The sequence below is a fragment of the Lethenteron reissneri genome, unplaced genomic scaffold (genome assembly GCF_015708825.2).
Source record: "Lethenteron reissneri isolate LAM-NWPU_2019-01 unplaced genomic scaffold, ASM1570882v1 scaffold_1930, whole genome shotgun sequence".
In the NCBI taxonomy this organism is placed as follows: Eukaryota; Metazoa; Chordata; class Hyperoartia; order Petromyzontiformes; family Petromyzontidae; genus Lethenteron; species Lethenteron reissneri.
In genome coordinates this window covers 40,598-60,133 of record NW_026891697.1, presented here as the reverse complement: position 1 = coordinate 60,133, position 19,536 = coordinate 40,598, and the positions used below count along the sequence as shown (strand labels likewise).

The window sequence follows — 19,536 nt, the reverse complement described above, 5'->3', positions numbered from 1 at the left end:
TGTCTGGGATATATTGTGTCTTTGATAATTACTACTCGCTCACAGCACTTGCCCCAACAGTCTGTTTAAGGATGTCTATGATATATTTTGTCTTTGATAAGTACTACTCGCTCACAGCACTTGCCCCAACAGTCTGTTTAAGGATGTCTATGATATATTTTGTCGTTGATAAGTACTACTCGCTCACAGCGCTTGCCCCAACAGTCTGTTTAAGGATGTCTGGGATATATTGTGTCTTTGATAAGTACTACTCGCTCACAACACTTGCCCCAACAGTTTGTTTAAGGATGTCTATGATATATGTTGTCTTTAATAAGTACTACTCGCTCACAGCACTTGCCCCAACAGTCTGTTTAAGGATGTCTATGATATATTTTGTCTTTGACAAGTACTACTCGCTCACAGCGCTTGCCCCAACAGTCTGTTTAAGGATGTCTATGATATAGTTTGTTTTTGATAAGTACTACTCGCTCACAACACTTGCCCCAACAGTCTGTTTAAGGATGTCTGGGATATATTTTGTCTTTGATAAGTACTACTCGCTCACAACACTTGCCCCAACAGTTTGTTTAAGGATGTCTATGATATATTTTGTTTTTGATAAGTACTACTCGCTCACAGCGCTTGCCCCAACAGTCTGTTTAAGGATGTCTATGATATAGTTTGTCTTTGATCAGTACTACTCGCTCACAGCGCTTGCCCCAACAGTCTGTTTAAGGATGTCTGGGATATATTGTGTCTTTGATCAGTACTACTCGCTCACAGCACTTGCCCCAACAGTCTGTTTAAGGATGTCTGGGATATATTGTGTCTTTGATAAGTACTACTCGCTCACAGCACTTGCCCCAACAGTCTGTTTAATGATGTCTGGGATATATTGTGTCTTTGATAAGTACTACTCGCTCACATCACTTGCCCCAACAGTCTGTTTAAGGATGTCTGGGATATATTGTGTCTTTGATAAGTACTACTCGCTCACAGCACTTGCCCCAACAGTCTGTTTAAGGATGTCTGGGATATATTGTGTCTTTGATAAGTACTACTCGCTCACAGCACTTGCCCCAACAGTCTGTTTAAGGATGTCTATGATATATTTTGTTTTTGATAAGTACTACTCGCTCACAGCGCTTGCCCCAACAGTCTGTTTAAGGATGTTTGGGATATATGGTGTCTTTGATAAGTACTACTCGCTCACAGCGCTTGCCCCAACAGTCTGTTTAAGGATGTCTGGGATATATTGTGTCTTTGATAATTACTACTCGCTCACAGCACTTGCCCCAACAGTCTGTTTAAGGATGTCTATGATATATTTTGTCTTTGATAAGTACTACTCGCTCACAGCACTTGCCCCAACAGTCTGTTTAAGGATGTCTATGATATATTTTGTCGTTGATAAGTACTACTCGCTCACAGCGCTTGCCCCAACAGTCTGTTTAAGGATGTCTGGGATATATTGTGTCTTTGATAAGTACTACTCGCTCACAACACTTGCCCCAACAGTTTGTTTAAGGATGTCTATGATATATGTTGTCTTTAATAAGTACTACTCGCTCACAGCACTTGCCCCAACAGTCTGTTTAAGGATGTCTATGATATATTTTGTCTTTGACAAGTACTACTCGCTCACAGCGCTTGCCCCAACAGTCTGTTTAAGGATGTCTATGATATAGTTTGTTTTTGATAAGTACTACTCGCTCACAACACTTGCCCCAACAGTCTGTTTAAGGATGTCTGGGATATATTTTGTCTTTGATAAGTACTACTCGCTCACAACACTTGCCCCAACAGTTTGTTTAAGGATGTCTATGATATATTTTGTTTTTGATAAGTACTACTCGCTCACAGCGCTTGCCCCAACAGTCTGTTTAAGGATGTCTATGATATAGTTTGTCTTTGATAAGTACTACTCGCCCACAGCGCTTGCCCCAACAGTCTGTTTAAGGATGTCTGGGATATACTGTGTCTTTGATAAGTACTACTCGCTCACAGCACTTGCCCCAAAAGTCTGTTTAAGGATGTCTATGATATATTTTGTCTTTAATAAGTACTACTCGCTCACAGCACTTGCCCCAACAGTCTGTTTAAGGATGTCTATGATATATTTTGTCTTTGATAAGTACTACTCGCTCACAGCGCTTGCCCCAACAGTCTGTTTAAGGATGTCTGGGATATATTTTGTCTTTGATAAGTACTACTCGCTCACAACACTTGCCCCAACAGTTTGTTTAAGGATGTCTATGATATATTTTGTTTTTGATAAGTACTACTCGCTCACAGCGCTTGCCCCAACAGTCTGTTTAAGGATGTCTGGGATATATTGTGTCTTTGATAAGTACTACTCGCTCACAGCACTTGCCCCAACAGTCTGTTTAAGGATGTCTGGAATATATTGTGTCTTTGATAAGTACTACTCGCTCACAGCGCTTGCCCCAACAGTCTGTTTAAGGATGTCTGGGATATATTGTGTCTTTGATAAGTACTACTCGCTCACAGCACTTGCCCCAACAGTCTGTTTAAGGATGTCTGGGATATATTGTGTCTTTGATAAGTACTACTCGCTCACAGCGCTTGCCCCAACAGTCTGTTTAAAGATGTCTATGATATATTTTGTCTTTGATAAGTACTACTCGCCCACAGCGCTTGCCCCAACAGTCTGTTAAAGGATGTCTGGGATAGATTTTGTCTTTGATAAGTACTACTCGCTCACAGCACTTGCCCCAACAGTCTGTTTAAGGATGTCTATGATATATTTTGTCTTTGATAAGTACTACTCGCTCACAGCGCTTGCCACAACAGTCTGTTTAAGGATGTTTGGGATATATTGTGTCTTTTATAAGTACTACTCGCTCACAGCACTTGCCCCAACAGTCTGTTTAAGGATGTCTATGATATATTTTTTCTTTGATAAGTACTACTCGCTCACAGCGCTTGCCCCAACAGTTTTTTTAAGGATGTCTGGGATATATTGTGTCTTTGATAAGTACTACTCGCTCACAACACTTGCCCCAACAGTTTGTTTAAGGATGTCTATGATATATTTTGTCTTTAATAAGTACTACTCGCTCACAGCACTTGCCCCAACAGTTTGTTTAAGGATGTCTATGATATATGTTGTCTTTAATAAGTACTACTCGCTCACAGCACTTGCCCCAACAGTCTGTTTAAGGATGTCTATGATATATTTTGTCTTTGATAAGTACTACTCGCTCACAGCGCTTGCCCCAACAGTCTGTTTAAGGATGTCTGGGATATATTTTGTTTTTGATAAGTACTACTCGCCCACAGCGCTTGCCCCAACAGTCTGTTTAAGGATGTCTGATATATTTTGTTTTTGATAAGTACTACTCGCCCACAGCGCTTGCCCCAACAGTCTGTTTAAGGATGTCTGGGATATATTGTGTCTTTGATAAGTACTACTCGCCCAGAACACTTGCCCCAACAGTTTGTTTAAGGATGTCTATGATATATTTTGTCTTTAATAAGTACTACTCGCCAACAGCGCTTGCCCCAACAGTCTGTTTAAGGATGTCTATGATATATGTTGTCTTTAATAAGTACTACTCGCTCACAGCACTTGCCCAACAGTCTGTTTAAGGATGTCTATGATATATTTTGTCTTTGATAAGTACTACTCGCCCACAGCGCTTGCCCCAACAGTCTGTTTAAGGATGTCTATGATATATTTTGTCTTTGATAAGAACTACTCGCCAACAGCGCTTGCCCCAACAGTCTGTTTAAGGATGTCTGGGATATATTTTGTCTTTGATAAGTACTACTCGCTCACAGCACTTGCCCAACAGTCTGTTTAAGGATGTCTGGGATATATGTTGTCTTTAATAAGTACTACTCGCTCACAGCGCTTGCCCCAACAGTCTGTTTAAGGATGTCTATGATATATTTTGTCTTTGATAAGTACTACTCGCTCACAGAGCTTGCCCCAACAGTCTGTTTAAGGATATCTTGCTGTGTGTATTTTATCCTCATCGTTATTGTTGTTAAGCATATTCTTATTGATTATCCCGGGTGCGGACGACAACGAACGTATGTTGCCTCGATGATAACACGGAGGGGGGGGGGGCGCGTACGCAAATTTCGCAGCAGACAAAGATGCCCCGGGTAGCCTTCGATGAACTGTTGCGGCAAGAGCTGTTGGCGAAATAGCGGCGGCACCTGTGAAGGCGGGCGCGGCGCGCGAGGTGCGGGTGGTTTTGGGGGGGGGGGGGGTGGTGGTCGGCACCACGCCCGGCCGCTTTTGTCTCCCCAGTGCCGATGTGTACGACGCTCCGCGCCACGTGCTCATTTAACGGCACGTAAGTCGACCTGGTTCGCCGCGCCGGTGCGCTAACCGCTGCGCCACCACTCCCCACTCAAGGCAGCAACTACACGCACGCGTACACACAGTCGCGTGCGCGCGTGTATGTATACATGTGTATATGTGTGTGTATATATGTAGATGTGTAGCTGTACGTACAGCGTTTGCACCTGCAGCCGTTACGAATGTGTGTGTAGATGAGTGTCGTATTTCCGGCTTGCCCCCACCTTGCCGAATGGCACAGAGAGACGGGCGGGCGGGCGGCAATCACAATATTCATTCACACTGGAGGAGGAGGAGGAGGAGGAATCCGATGAGCTATAAAGCGCACCACACACACGTGTAGTTCGAATTCCCGCTCACGGCCAACACCAGCGACGATCATCTGAACCGGTCCTGGGCCCCCTCCCCCCTAGGTCGACTCAGCCTCAAATTAGCTACCTGGTGCGTTGTGTAGTAAACATCGCCACTGGGGAGACAAAGGCGGCCGGGCGTGGTGTTGGCCACCCACCCCTCGTGTGCCGTGCCGGCCTTCAAAGGTGCTCGCTAACAGCTCTTGCCCCTACAGTCTATTAAAGGCTATATGGGGGGATCTTTGTGTGTATTTCCACTAAAAGTTAAGTTCATCAGTCTAATTTGCACAGACCATACCGTATGTACACGTGGACTGTGTGAATATATACTGCGCCGTAGATGTGTGCATCTGGGCCATGTGTTGTGGTTGATTAGCAGTCACCTTATATTCTCTATAGATCCTCTGTAGTCTCTACTTGTGTGTGTGTGTGTACGCGATGTGTCCCCGTGTATATCCGTGTAGAGCTCTGTCTGTCCACGTGCGCTTGTCTGTATATGAATGTGTCTCCGTGTGTGTCTTCATATGCATCGGTGCGTCCGTGTGTGTGTATGGACTGTATCTATGTGTGTGTCCGTGTATGTGTGTCCTTGTGCATCCGTGCGTGTCCGTGTGTATATGTGTATGTGTAAATGTGTGTGTCCGTGTGTACGTGTGTATGGACTGTATCTATGTGTGTCCGTGTATGTGTCCGTGTGTCTCTGTGTGTATGTGTACATGTGTGTGTGTTCGTGTGTATCTGTGTATGTGTACATGTGTGTGTGTGTGTGTGCGTATCTGTGTATGTGTACATATGTGTGCGTGTCCGTGTGTATATGTGTATGTGTACATGTGTGTGTGTATCCATGTGTATCTGTGTATGTGTACATGTGTCCGTGTGTATCTGTATGTGTGTACATGTGTGCGTGTCCGTGTGTATCTGTGTACATGTGTGTGTGTGTGTGTATCTGTGTATGTGTACATGTGTGTGTGTCCGTCTGTATCTGTGTATGTGTACATGTGTGTGTGTGTGCGTATCTGTGTATGTGTACATGTGTGTGTGTGTGTCCGTGTGTATCTGTGTATGTGTACATGTGTGTGTGGGTGCGTATCTGTGTATATGTACATATGTGTGTGTCCGTGTGTATCTGTGTATATGTACATGTGTGTGTGTGTATCTGTGTATGTGTACATGTGTGTGTGTGTCCGTGTGTATCTGTGTATGTGTACATGTGTGTGCGTATCTGTATGTGTACATGCGTGTGTGTGTGTCCGTGCGTGTTCGCGTGTAACCTTGGGGAGCGGCAGCGTGCAACGCTACGAACCCGGCCACCCGAGTTTGACCGCCCGAGCAAGTAATATGATATTTATTGTATCACGTCGCACGAGGGTTATTTATTTATATTAATAAGTCTTCAAACTGTCTTCAATCGATACTAAGCGCATTCGTGGGTTCTGTTTTAACGTGAATTTAGAATCAGAGTCAGATGTTTAGGATTTTTTTTCACAGCTGTGTAATCTTTCGTCGATTATGTTTCGTTGTTTAAATTGATTCCGGACTCTTGCGCAAGTCTTGTAACAGGCGACGTATGTGACCCGACAAGAAGAAGGCGAAACCATTGTGATATTTATGATAATCATATCGAACAAATAAGGCACGCGATAAAATGATAATTATTTTATAAATAATATATCGCGGTCGTCGTGGGTGTAATGATTTATTGCGCCCGTAATGCCACAAACCGGCCTACGAGGCTGGAATCCTGCCTGAGGGTTGTATCTCAGCCCATCATTCCTCCATGGTTTACACCTGTTACACCGTACGGCTTAGCCGTATTCTTGAACATGCAAATTAAGGTTTTCAGGTCCATACGGCGCACAGCCGTTTCATTCCGGCCTCAAAAATGTCTCTGTTTGTGTTTCCCCCTTGTGGCGATGAACGTTGGGATTTATAAGTGGCACAGGGTTACCAATGAGTGTCTGAATTGGTCTGTAATAAGGCAGGGCACTGATAAGGGGTTGACAGGTATGACGGTTGAGCCAAAAAATATAATTACCACTTCGTGGTTGTTCCAACGGAGAGACTCGCCTCCCCGGCCATAGGAATGTGGAATGTTCCACCAGCGGCTCTGCAGGGCTGCGATCGGGAGATGAGGACCAATTTCTCGACGTGACTCGACAAAGGCGGTCGGGCGTGGTGTTTGCCACCCACCCCCTCGTGTGCCGTGCCGGCCTTTAAAGGTCCTCGCTAACAGCTCTTGCCCCAACAGTCTATTAAGGCTATACGGGGAATCTTTGTCCTTGTGTGTGAGAGTGTTACTTCGTGTGAGTGAGTGGAGTGTTATTAAATGTGTGTGTAATTGGGGGTAGGTGGCCAGCACCACGCCTGGCCGCCTTTGTTTCCCTAGCGGCGATGTGTGTGAGTGCGGTGTGTGAGTGTTGTGTTGCGTGTGAGTGTTGTGTGTGAGTGCGGTGTGTGATTGTTGTGTGTGTGTGGTGTGTGTGTGTTGTGTGTGAGTGAGTGTTGTGAGTGAGTGTTGTGTGTGAGTGAGTGTTATGTGTGTGCGAGTGCTGTGCCAGTGAGTGATGTGCGTGTGTGGAGTAATGTGTAAATGTTGTGTGTGAGAGTGTTGTGGGTGAGAGTGTTGTGTGTGAGAGTGTTGTGTGTGAGAGTGTTGTGTGTGAGAGTGTTGTGTGTGAGAGTGTTGTGTGTGAGAGTGTTGTGTGTGAGAGTGCTGTGTGTGATAGTGCTATGTGTGATGTAATTGTTGCGTGTGAGAGGGGAGGCTGAGCGTGCCGCTGGTGGGGCCTTGCCATCAGCCCCACCAAAACGAAGCACCTGCCTGGGTATTTTGTACCATCGGACACCCCACCCCCACAACTCGTGACCGGCTCCGGTTTAATAGCAGAGGTCTCACTCCGAATCAGAGCGGCAATATATTTTCATTGGTTGCGTAACGCTGTGTGGAAGCGACCTGGTCTGCCGCTACGCACGAAGCTTCAGGTCTTCTCGGCCACAGTCATTCCATCCCTTCTCTACGTTTGCGAAACGTGAAACCCCCTTAATGGAACATCTTCGCCGGTTCGAAACATTTAGACTGGCCTGACTACGATCCATAATGGGTTTAAGCAGGCTGGATTGCGTGAGGAGTTCACAAATCCTTGAAAGATGTGTACAAAGTCCCATCGGTGAGCTCCGATGGCAGGCAAGACCGCATGCCTAAACAGCTTTTGTTTGGCCGGATCGAGGGGGCTAAACAGGCACGGCACGGGCTAGAGAAGAGATGGAGTGATGTGGTACAGGAGGACGTGGACATGAGTGGACTTGCCGATGACCGGTACCAGCGGTGTCAAGATCGGCCTCTGTGGAGGAGGCTCGTGAAGGACGCTACTGGGAAATTGGAGGCAGTCGCCCTCCAACAACAACGGAGGGCGGAGGAGCGACGCTCACAACAACGAGCGGAGCGCCGGGTGGCTAAAGCGCAGCAAGTTGGCACAGTAGGGGGCACAGGTGGTGCATCAGCCAGTCATCTCGGTCATCTCAGTCAGTCGACCTGTGGCACCTGGGTCTGCCCTGTGACCTCCTGCCAGTGGGCGTTCGACACTTCACGTGGCCTCAAGGTGCACATGGCCTGGCACAAGCGTCGTGGTGACGTCACCGCCACTTAGTGGCGAATGGTGGTTGTTGTGTGTGTGTGTGGTGAAGGGTGTGTGTTGTGTGAGAATCGGTTACTGTTTCCATTACTGTGCACGGCGGTACGACGCGCCTGTAGCGAGTACTTTATCAGCATATTTATTTATACTGCAGGAGGAATCCGATGAGCTATGAAGCTCTTTTTTCCGCTGATGTCCAGTAGGGGCAGGTCAGAACGTTACATCAACAAACACAATACACACACACGCGCGGTAGGAGTGTAAAGTATTGGAATGGTAAACAAATCACCGAAAAATTTAACTAAAATAAAACTGAACTTTTTTTTATTTGGGGGCCGTCCATAAATGACGTCACGCGATTTTGAACGCTTTTTGACCCCCCCCCCCCCTCGTCACAAAAAGCCAGACCCCCCTCAAATATGACGTCACAAAGCTCTGCCCCCCCCCCCCCCCCAAAAAAAACATCGTCACAAATGTCTGACACCCCCCCCAGGTGCGTGAAGTCATTTATGGACGGACCCTTGGCAGGTAAATCGTGAGGGCTGACGTCCACCTCCCCGCTCCCCACGAGCGGGGAGCGACATCGACCCCCTCCACTCCCCCCTCCACTCCCCCCCCCTCCACTCCCACTCCCCCCCCCCTCCACTCCCCTCCACCTCCCCCCTCCACTCCACTCCACCCCCCCCCTCCACTCCCCTCCACCTCCCCCCTCCACTCCACTCCACCCCCCCCCTCCACTCCCCCTTCCACTCCCCCCTCCACTCCACTCCACCCCCCCTCCACTCCCCCCTCCACTCCCCCCTCCACTCCCCCCTCCACTCCACTCCACCCCACCCCTCCACTCCCCCCTCCACTCCCCCCTCCACTCCACTCCACCCCCCCCTCCACTCCCCCCTCCACTCCCCCCTCCACTCCACTCCACTCCACCCCCCCCCCTCCACTCCCCCCTCCACTCCACTCCACCCCCCCCCTCCACTCCCCCTCCACTCCACTCCACCCCCCCTCCACTCCCCCCTCCAACTCCTCCCCTCCACTCTCCCCTCCGCCACTCCACTCCACTCCACCCCCCCCCTTCCACTCCCCCCCTCCACTCTCACTCCACCCCCCCCTCCACTCCCCCCCTCCACTCCACTCCACCCCCCCCGCCAACGTCCCCCCTCCACTTCCCACCCCCTCCACTCACGCCACCCCACCCCCCTACTCCACTCCCCCCTAGCCAATCCCCCCTCCACTCCACTCCACCCCCCCCTCCACTCCCACCCTCCACTTCCCCCCCTCACTCCCACTCCAACCCCCCCCTCCATCTATCCCCCCATCCACATTCCCCCTCACTCCACTCCCCCCCCCCCCTCCACTCCCCCCCCTCCACTCCACTCCACCCCCCCCCTCCACTCCCCCCCTCCACTCCCCCTCCACTCCCCCTCCACTCCACTCACCCCCCCCCTCCACTCCCCCCTCCACTCCACTCCACCCCCCCCCTCCACTCCCCCCCTCCACTCCCCTCCACTCCCCCCTCCACTCCACTCCACCCCCCCCTCCACCCCCCCCCTCCACTCCCCCCCTCCACTCCCCCCTCCACTCCACTCCACCCCCCCCCCCTCCACTCCCCCCCCTCCACTCCCCCCTCCACTCCCCCCTCCACTCCCCCCTCCACCCCACCCCCTCCACCCCCTCCTCCACTCCCTAAAACACACGGGGGGTGTCCGCTGACACTGGCGGGGCACGCTTTTTGTTTGCGGCCAATGGGGGTCGCTGGTTGCCAACAGTGACGTCGTCTTGGCTCTTGTGCAGGTCGCGTGCTGCTGCCCCCGGTACGCGTGTGTCGTCACTCGTCAAGGCGCACGCGCGGAGGCGGACGCTTCTGTAGGGGAGTGCGAGCTGCTGCTGCTGCTGAGCGGGCGTGGGAGGGGAACAATTCACTCGAGACTCGAGAGAGACGGGACAAGGAGTGAGACAGAGACGCGGCACAAGAAGAGAGACGAGACACGGGACAGGTCGTGGTGAGTCCTCCTTAACATCAGAACCTTTGCTTATCCTGCACACGGACTCCGCGTGAACTGGCACAGGGAGTGTGAAAACAACCCCGTATTGTCCCCATTCATCGATGATTATATTATCCGTAACAACATGAATCACGTACGTATAGAAACACATTTTAAACTGGCGTTTGTGTTCGATTGCTGCTCTCTGCCACACCGACTCGACTGCTTGTTCCGACCGCGGAATGAATGCCGCCTCGCCCTGCCCCACTTTACCCGCTGGTGGTGAGTGCAGCGAGAGATGTAGGAACGTGCGGTGGAGCTGTTACGAAAAGTGAAAAAAAGTAAAAATTAAGATTATTCCACTGATCTGTTTCATCCAGCAGCGGATAGACCACGGCTGAGCCCCTTCGTGCTGCGTGCACTCACACCCACGCCTCTGTGTGCGTGGTGGTGCTGGGGTGGAGCGGTAGAGTGTGGGCACCCCCACCACTCACACCCACGCCTCTGTGTGCGTGGGGGGTGAAGTTTGACCATACTTCACCACGCCGGTCACTGCGGCTTGCTGAAGGGACCCAGAGGACGTCTCCCCCCTCCACGGCGTTGTGCGACGTCTCGAGACGCACCCCGAAATGAGAGGCGTTGAAAAAAAACCTGTTCCGTCTGCAGTGACTATAATAAAACACTCAGTGTGGACACGAACCATTGTGGTTAACATGCACACTCGCTGTGGTGGATGATAACGAGCCCATGTCGTGGTTTTGTTTCCCCGTACCGCGTTTTTTTCCCCCAGCTCTTGACCGCAGCACTCAAGGGGGAAGCAGTTGACCAGCGCAACACCCATCAGTTCTCCAGCACTCGCCACTCCACACACAGGGGGCTGGCAGTGTTGAATACAATGCACCAATTGTGGAGGAGAGCCACTGAGTTGTGGTTGGAGTTGTTGTGTACGCGCCTGTATGTGTAGGAAGAGCGGTGGTGTAGTGGTTTAGCGCTACGCTGCGCTACGAACCTGGCTATAACCCGAGCTCGATTCCCGCTCACGGCCAACCCCAATGACGATTATCTGAACTGGTCAAATGAGTACCTTGAGTAACGGTGTGTAGTGAAAATTGCCACTGGGGGAGAGACAAAGGCGGTCGGGCGTGGTGCACCCCCACACACACGGCACACACACACAGCACTCACACACACAACACTCACACACACACAAAACTCACACACAGCACACACAGCACGCACACAGCACACACAGCACTATCACACACACACACAGCACTATCACACACACACACAGCACTATCACACACACACAGCACTCACACACACAACACTCACACAGCACTCACACACAACACTCACACAACACTCACACAGCACACACAGCACTATCACACACACAGCACACACAGCACTATCACACACACACAGCACTCACACTCACAACACTCACACACACAGCACTCACACACACACAGCACTCACACACAGCACAATCACACGAGACTCACACACATACAGGTCGTGGGGTGTGTTTGACCATACTTCACCACGCCGGTCAACGCCGGTTTCTATCGGGACCAAGAGAGCCGCCTCCTCCCACGGCGTTGTGAGAGGCGTCTTGTCTGAATGTTTTTAGAACCAAAGTAAAATGTCCAACTCACCGTTGAAAATCAAAAACTGAACTCCGAATACCGCTCACGACAAGGCACCCCCTTCATCATGAACTGCAGTCATGTTTATTAACACAAAGCTAAACATGCCTCAGTGTCATGAAACAAATATACAACCTCTGAATTCAAAACATTTACAGAAGGTAACTGAAGCACAGAAACGAGTTGCAAAGTCGATACAAAATGTCCATACTTCTCTAGCAATGTAAACTTGTATACAACGTGAAGAGCGATGTGCACATCTGTAGATTGTATTTGGTTTTCAGTTCAATGTGCGCACCACGCCTCTGGCTGGATGTATAAAGGACGTTTCAAGCAAGCAAGCGCCCATTCAGATGGAATGGAAGTCTGATTTTTATCTGGTAATTAAGGCTAGTCAACGTATACATGTATCTAGTTTACGATACAACTTCAGTACACGATACGTCCTTTCTTAGCCGATCTGCCACAAATAGCAAAGCATTCCTTCGTCAGGTATGAAAACATTTGAACGCAGTATTTTTTATTTATTTTAAAGGCGAATTCTGCCTCGAAGCAGAACAGGAGGAGGAGAGATGTCATAGCCGGCAGTCACGGCGCCAGCGATGTTTTGGTGGTGTAGGCGGAGTGCTGATAATGTAGACGGAGTTTCTGGTGGTGTTGGGAGGTTGACTGCTGGGGCTATAAAAACAGCCGCGTTGTCGTTGCCGCTGCTATCACCGGCTGTTGAAGGCTCCTCCCCAGCAGCATCAGCAGCATCATCACAGCTGAGAGGAGCAGGTGAGGTTGTCTCTCTCGCCCTGCTCACGGAGACTGCGTCCCTGGGTCCCCACCGCGATTCTTGGGGTCCCATTTGGTTCATCGACTCCTCGTGTCGAGGCGTCACTCTGTGTGAGAGTCTCTGCCTGTGACTGTTACACTCGTGGTCTATGTGTCTCTGTGTATATCACTCTGTGTGTCTGTGTGTGTCTCTGTGTATCACTCTGTGTCTATGTATGACTGTGTGTCTGTGTGTCTATCACACTCTGTGTCTATGTGTGACTGTGTCTGTGTGTCTATCACACTGTGTCTATGTATGATTGTGTGTCTATCACTGTGTCTATCTGTGACTGTGTCTATCACTGTGTGTCTATGTGTCTATCACTCTGTCTATGTGTGACTGTGTGTCTATCACACTGTGTGTCTATGTGTGACTGTGTGTCTATCACACTGTGTGTCTATGTGTGACTGTGTGTCTATCACACTGTGTCTATGTGTGACTGTGTGTCTGTCTGTGACTGTGTGTCTATCACTGTGTGTCTATGTGTGACTGTGTGTCTGTGTGTCTATGTGTGACTGTGTCTATCACACTGTGTCTATGTATGACTGTGTCTATCGCACTGTGTCTATGTGTGACTGTGTGTGTATCACTCTGTGTGTCTCTATCACTGTGTCTATGTATGACTGTGTGTCTATGTATGACTGTGTGTCTATGTGTGTCTGTGTGTCTATCACTGTGTGTCTATGTGTGACTGTGTGTGACTGTCTATGTGTGTCTGTGTGTCTATCACTGTGTGTCTATGTGTGACTGTGTGTCTATGTGTGTCTGTGTGTCTATCACTGTGTGTCTATGTGTGACTGTGTGTCTATGTGTGACTGTGAGTCTATGTGTGACTGTGTGTCTATCACACTGTGTCTATGTGTGACTGTGTGTCTATCACACTGTGTGTCTGTGTGTGACTGTGTGTCTATGTGTGACTGTGTGTGTATCACTCTGTGTGTCTCTATCACTGTGTCTATGTATGACTGTGTGTCTATGTATGACTGTGTGTCTATGTATCACTGTGTGTCTATGTGTGACTGTGTGTCTATCACACTGTGTGTCTATGTATCACTGTGTGTCTATGTGTGACTGTGTGTCTCACACTGTGTGTCTATGTGTGACTGTGTGTCTATGTGTGTCTGTGTGTCTATCACTCTGTGTCTATGTGTCTATCTCTGTGTGTCTATGTGTGACTGTGTGTGTATCACTCTGTTTGTCTCTGTCTATCACTGTCTATGTATGACTGTGTGTCTATGTGTGACTGTGTGTCTGTGTGTCTATCACTGTGTCTATGTGTGACTGTGTGTCTATGTGTGACTGTGTGTCTGTGTGTCTATGTGTGTCTGTGTGTCTATCACTGTGTGTCTATGTGTGACTGTGTGTCTATGTGTGACTGTGTGACTGTGTGTGACTGTGCGAGTGGGATGCGACTTGCTATTAGAACCCCGCCGCTTGCGGGCGATGTGAACAGCGACTCACGATCAGAGACATTAAACATCCGCGGAAGTCCGCACGCGTCTCTAGCGCCCAGCTGGACGAGAGGTCGCGATTCTCGCCACAGCAAAGTGGAGGGTCGCCTCCTGCTCTCGGGAGCGGTGGTTGAGCCCGTGACGGAAACTCCACATTGCCCTGTCGGGGGCCAGACTCTCTCCTCTGTAGGGCCACCTCCAGTCGATTCAAACAGAGTGGTACCCAATCTTGATTTGAAGCTTTCGTGAATGCAGGAATCAATACTCTTTGGTTCTTTCGGTAACGTCACGTAGGTATAAAATTAAATAAATCACGGCCACCTCAGAAGCAGACCATGCTTTCCCACTTGAGGTTGGATGCTGGATGTAATTACCAGCGAAACGTCGAACTCAAAAATTGTAAATGTTGTGGATTCACTGTTCAACACACCGGTGGGCTAAAGTAGTGAACTATTTGTCTTTTGTCAACGTGACACTTTTTGCTGATTGGCCGTGTCGGGTGGTGGAGGGTTACGACACATTTATAAATAACGCGATCTAACCCAAACACGTTTATTATGAAACGATCAAAGATTAATAATATTAACGTGTTTAAGCAGTCTACCGCCGGACTATGCAACTTGGTTGAAGGCCAATGTAGACAAATTATCTTCGATAATTCTCGAATATTAATATTATTATCGAGGCATCACCCCCCCCCCCCCGTTTCCTATGCGCACATTGTCAGTAGACCCCCCCCCCCATACGCACACGGTACACATTTGGGTTAACCCCCCCCCCCTCCATGCGTACGGACACACACCACCACCACACACACACAACAACCACACACACCACCACCACCATACACACACCACCACCATAAACACTACCACCACACACCACCACCACCATACACACAGCAACCACCAACACACACAGCAACCACAGCAACCACACACACCACCACCATACAGTAACCACCAATACACACCACCACCACACACACCACCACCACACACACAACAACCACACACACCACCACCACACACACACAACAACCACACACACCACCACACACATAGCAACCAAACATACCACCACCATAAACACACCACCACCACAACACACAGCAACCACCACCACACACAGCAACCACCAACACACACCACCACCACACACACCACTACCATACACACAGCAACCACCAACACACACACACCGCCACACACACCACCACCCGACACACCACCCCACACGCACACCACCACGTCAACCCATGGCACCTGCTGGGTCTCCTGTGACCTGTCAGCAGCAAGCCGTCGACACTTCACGTGGCAGCCTCAAAGTGCACCTAGCCTGGCACAGGCGCCTTGGTGACGTCACCGCCACTTGCGAATGGCGGCTGCTGTTGCTGGGAGGTAGTTGAGGGTGGTGAGAGTGAGTGTGGTGAGGATGGTGGTGAGGGTGGTGGTGGTGAGGATTGTACCAACTTCTACACTGCAGAGTATTCACACCGCTAAAGCACTCACTCTCAATGCAATCACAAGCTGTATTTTTAAGGTCTGAATTTTGAAAGTCACCACAAGCTGCATTTTAAGGTATGAATTTTGTAAGCCACAATTTCACGATGCAGCCCACACGAGAATGCCCCCCGGTATGAAAGCGCTTTGGCTCGCCGAGTGTCACGCGGTGGGAGCGGCAGCGGCAGGCGACTGATTATTGTACACTTCGAGAGTGAGGCGGGGTAATGTCGCCTCCAGGCAGCTACGGCATTGCCTACACATTCAGTGACCGGACAGTCGCCCAGACGCGCTGCTGCTGCTGCTATCGCTGGGTATTGGAGGAGACCCCACGTCCCTCCTGCTTCTCCTGCTTCTCCGCAGCAGCAGCATCACAGCTGAGAGGTGAGGTTGTCGGTCTTTTCCAGCTCACGGAGACTGCGTTACTGGGTCCCCACCGCGATTCTCGGGGTTCCATTTGGTTCATCGACTCCTCGTGTCGAGGCGTCTCTCTGTGTGAGTCTCTGCCTGTGACTGTTACACTCGTGGTCTACGTGTCTTTGTGTCTATCACTCTGTGTCTGTGTGTGTCTATCACTCTGTGTGTCTATTACTGTGTCTATGTATGACTGTGTGTCTCTGTGTCTATCACTGTGTCTATCACACTATGTGTGACTGTGTGTCTATCACTGTGTCTGTGTGACTGTGTGTCTATCACTGTCTGTGACTGTGTGTCTATCACTGTCTATGTATGACTGTGTGTCTGTGTCTATCTCTGTGTGTCTATGTGACTGTGTGTCTGTGTCTATCACTCTGTCTATGTGTGACTGTGTGTCTCTATCACTGTGTCTATGTATGACTGTGTGTCTATGTGTGACTGTGTCCGTGTATATGTGTAACTGTGCGAGTGAATGCAACTTGCTATTAGAACCCCGCCGCTTGCGGGCGATGGGAACAGCGATTCACAATCAGAGACATCAAACATCCGCGGAAGTCCGCGCGCGGTCTCGAGCACCCAGCTGGACGCAAGGCACCATTCTCGCCACAGCAAAGTGGAGGGTCGCCTCCAGCTCTCGGGAGCGGTGGTTGAGCCCGTGGCGGAAATTCCACATTGCCCTGTCGGGGGCCAGACTCTCTTCTCTGTAGGGCCACCCCCAGTCGATTCAAACAAAGTGGTACTTAGTTTATCGGCCACAACTGGGATCTGTGCCACTTCGGGCTGATTGTGGGGATCTGTCCGAGCACAGTCGGGAGGCTGCGTCCCGAGTGGAACTTCCGCGGGTTTCTCAATGCGCTGGAGAATTCACTCGGCCAGTTGGTGTGTGTGTGGTGGTGATGAGGGTGGTGGTGATGAGGGTGGTGGTGGTGATGAGGGTGGTGGTGATGAGGGTGAGGGTGGTGGTGATGAGGGTGAGGGTGGTGGTGATGAGGGTGAGGGTGGTGGTGATGAGAGTGAGGGTGGTGATGAGGGTGAGGGTGGTGATGAGAGTGAGGGTGGTGGTGATGAGGGTGGTGGTGATGAGGGTGAGGGTGGTGGTGATGAGGGTGAGGGTGGTGGTGATGAGGGTGAGGGTGGTGGTGATGAGAGTGAGGGTGGTGATGAGGGTGAGGGTGGTGATGAGAGTGAGGGTGGTGGTGATGAGGGTGGTGGTGATGAGAGTGAGGGTGGTGGTGATGAGGGTGAGGGTGGTGGTGATGAGAGTGGGGGTGATGAGGGTGGTGGTGATGAGGGTGGTGGTGATGAGGGTGGTGGTGATGAGGGTGGTGGTGATGAGGGTGAGGGTGGTGGTGATGAGAGTGAGGGTGGTGGTGATGAGAGTGAGGGTGGTGGTGATGAGAGTGAGGGTGGTGGTGATGAGGGTGGTGGTGATGAGGGTGAGGGTGGTGATGATGAGAGTGGTGGTGATGAGGGTGGTGGTGATGAGGGTGAGGGTGGTGGTGATGAGAGTGGTGGTGATGAGGGTGGTGGTGATGAGGGTGAGGGTGGTGGTGATGAGAATGAGGGTGAGGGTGGTGGTGATGATGAGAGTGGTGGTGATGAGGGTGGTGGTGATGAGGGTGAGGGTGGTGGTGATGAGAGTGGTGGTGATGAGAGTGGTGGTGATGAGGGTGGTGGTGATGAGGGTAAGGGTGGTGGTGAAGAGGGTGGTGAGGATTGTACCAACTCCTCCACTACAGAGTATTCACACCGCTAAAGCACTCACAACAGAAACACGCGTCAGTCCACTCGCTTTTACTGTCAACGCAATCACAATTCCACAGTGCAGCACGCCGTGGGGCATTCTCGTGTGGGCCATCGCTTTGCCTCGCCGAGTGTCACGCGGTGGGAGCGGCAGCAGCAGGCGACTCTGATTGGACACAACTCGAGAGTGAGGCGGGGTAACGTCGCCTCCAGGAAGCTACGGCATTGCCTACACATACAGTGACCGGTCAGTCGCCCAGTCGCGCTGCTGTTGCTGCTATCGCCGAGTGTTGGAGGCGACCCCACGTCCCTCCTGCGTCTCCCCAGCAGCAGCACCACAGCTGAGAGGAGCAGGTGAGGTTGTCTCTCTCGCCCTGCTCACGGAGACTGCGTCCCTGGGTCCCCACCGCGATTCTCGGGGTTCCATTTGGTTCATCGACTCCTCGTGTCGAGGCGTCTGTGTGAGAGTCTCTGCCTGTGACTGTTACACTCGTGGTCTACGTGTCTCTGTGTCTATCACTCTGTGTGTCTATCACACTGTGTCTGTGTGACTGTGTGTCTATCTCTGTGTGTGTGTGTGTCTATCACTCTGTTTGTGTCTCTATCACTCTTTGTGTGTCTGTGTGTCTATCACTGTGTGTGTCTTATCACTCTGTGTGTGTCTGTGTGCCTGTCACTCTGTGTGTCTGTGTCTGTCACTCTGTGTCTATCACTCTGTGTGTGTCTGTGTGTCTATCACTGTGTGCGTCTGTGTGTCTATCACTGTGTGCGTCTGTGTGTCGACACTTCACGTGGCCTCAAGGTGCACTTGGCCTGGCACAAGCGTCGTGGTGACGTCACCGCCACTTAGTGGCGAATGGCGGTTGTTGTTGTCTCTGTGTATATCACTCTGTGTGTGTCTGTCACTGTGTGTCTGTGTCTGTCACTCTGTTTCTGTGTCTATCACTCTGTGTCTGTGTCTATCACTCTGTGTGTGTCTGTGTCTATCACTCTGTGTGTGTCTGTGTCTATCACTCTGTGTGTGTCTGTGTCTATCACTCTGTGTGTGTCTGTGTCTATCACTCTGTGTGTGTCTGTGTCTATCACTCTGTGTCTGTGTGTCTCTGTGTATATCACTGTGTGTGTCTGTGTGTCTATCAGTCTGTGTGCCTGTGTGTCTATCACTCTTTGTGTGTCTGTGTGTATATCACGCTCTGTGTCTATAACTCTGTCTATCACTCTGTGTGACTGTGTGATTGGGATTTCACGTGTCACTAGAACTGCCGCATTTTACATTCGGAAAAATTAAACATCCGCGGAAGTCCGCGCGGTCTCGAGCGCCCCGCCTGACACGAGGTCGCGATTCTCGCCACAGCAAAGTGGAGGGTCGCCTCCTGCTCTCGGGAGCGGTGGTTGAGCTCGTGACGGAAACTCCACATTGCCCTGTCGGGGGCCAGACTCTCTCCTCTGTAGGGCCACCCCCAGTCGATTCGAACAAAGTGGTACTCAGTTTAGACGCCACGACTGGGATCTGTGCCACTTCGGGCTGGGAGGCTGCGTCCGAGTGGAACTTCCGCGGGTTTCTCAATGCGCTGGTGAATACACTCGCAGCCAGTTGGGTGAGTTGGTGGTGTTGTCCGTGGGGAGCGGTGGTGCAGCAGTTAGCGCGCTGCGCTACGACCCCAGCGTCCCGAGT

General features: G+C 50.7%; 1 protein-coding gene across 4 annotated transcripts in view; it reads left to right on the top strand.

The window, feature by feature from the left end:
• The window catches only part of LOC133339586 (uncharacterized), a 111,083-nt gene that overhangs the window by 82,362 nt on the left and 9,185 nt on the right, over nucleotides 1-19,536 (top strand). Inside the window, exon 1 of one of the 4 annotated variants that reach the window (XM_061547699.1) lies at nucleotides 10,148-10,297. The exons of 1 other annotated variant lie outside the window; for it this stretch is intronic. The gene's annotated coding sequence lies outside the window, so the exon portion shown is untranslated. Of the gene's footprint in view, nucleotides 1-10,147; nucleotides 10,298-16,009; nucleotides 16,086-17,879; nucleotides 18,216-19,536 lie in introns of those variants that run through there. 2 more of the 4 variants (XM_061547701.1, XM_061547698.1) reach the window with 2 other exon arrangements.